Source organism: Myotis yumanensis, unplaced genomic scaffold (genome assembly GCF_028538775.1).
Source record: "Myotis yumanensis isolate MYYU_CA2020_CCGP unplaced genomic scaffold, mMyoYum1.0.hap1 SCAF_17, whole genome shotgun sequence".
Taxonomy (NCBI): Eukaryota; Metazoa; Chordata; class Mammalia; order Chiroptera; family Vespertilionidae; genus Myotis; species Myotis yumanensis.
Window position 1 is genome coordinate 38,930,842 of NW_027223768.1, and position 1,519 is coordinate 38,932,360.

General features: G+C 39.8%; 1 pseudogene; it reads left to right on the plus strand.

The window, feature by feature from the left end:
* Nucleotides 1-1,092, plus strand: LOC138996287 (histidine protein methyltransferase 1 homolog; annotated as a pseudogene).
* Nucleotides 1,093-1,519: the final 427 nt, after the last annotated feature.

Sequence of the window (1,519 nt, forward strand, 5' to 3'; positions counted from 1 at the left end):
ATGACCTACTAATTTAATTTCACTATAGAAGGCCATCTGGAAAATGAACCAACTCCCCTTGGAGATGGAGCTTCAACCCTGAATTCCTCAGAAGAGTCTCCATTCTCAGCAAGTCAAAAAGGAAAACACAAGGACACAAAATGTTCTACAGAGCAGCAGTCTTACTGGCCTTGAGATAACTCGTGAGGACCTATGCCAGCGGGAAAGGCAGTTCCCTCTCAAGGCACACAGAACTCACTCAATGCAGCTAACAGGTCAGGGAACTTGGAGCCCCATGAAAAACAGCCTTGCTTGAGACTTGCCAAAGAGCATAGAAAATAAAGTCATAGAAATGTTACCAGCTCTCCAGTACATTAATGTATCAGTAGTGAAAACCATCTTATTGAAAGAGAACATCCCTGAAGAAAACAGTGTCAAAAACCTTTTCTTCTCACTCTGATCTGATTACCGGTGTTTATGGAGGAGGCTTGAAAATCTGGGAATGTACCTTTGACTTCCTGGCTTATTTCACAAAGTCCCACATGAAATTTGCTGGGGGAAAAGTGTTGGATGTTGGCTATGGATCAGGGTTGCTGGGTATAATTGCACTCAAGGGAGGGGCCATAGAAGTTCATTTTCAAGATTATGTAAGTATGGTGATTGATGAAGTAGCCTTATCTAATGTGGTGGCTAACTCCACGTTGGAAGATGAAGAAGACGATGGAAACAAGCCACCTGTGAAAAGATGCAGGAAATCAAAAGTAGCACAAGAACTAGGTCAGTGCCGATCTTTTCCTGGGTTGTGGTCTGAGTGTTGTAAACCTGTACTAACTGTGAAAAACTCTGAAAAATATGATCTCATTCTCATGTCAGAAACCATTTAACAACCCGGATTATTATGGTACTTTGCACCAAACATTCCTTCCATTGTTAAGTAAAATTGGGCGGATGCTTTTGGCTAGCAAAGCACATTATTTTGGTGTAGGTGGAGGTATTCATCTGTTTCTGAAGTTTTTAGAAGAAAGGAATGTATTTGAGACTAGAACACTTGAAATACTAGATGAAGGGCTAAAAAGATAACTATTGGAAATGACTTTTAAGCACCCTAGTTAATGTCCACAGAGCATCCTAAATGAAGAACCCAAACAGGCTCACGCCCAGACACATCATAATTAAAATGCCAAAAATTAAAGACAAAGAGAGACTCTTAAAGGCAGCAAGAGAAAAGAAAACTTACCTACAAAGGAGTTCCCATAAGACTGACACCTGATTTCTCATCAGACACTCTACAGGCCAGAAGGGAATGGCATGAAGTACTCAAGGTAATGGAAAGCAAAGATCTGAGACCAAGATCACTATATCCAGCAAGGCTATCATTCAAAATAGACAGTTAAATATAGAGCTTACCAGACAAAAAAAAAAAAAAAAGAAAAAAGAAAAAAAGACTAAAGAAGTACATCACACCAGGCCAACATTACAAGAAATGCTAAAGGGATTGCTGTAATGAGAAAAAGAAATAGAGAGAGAAACCTAGCCATCC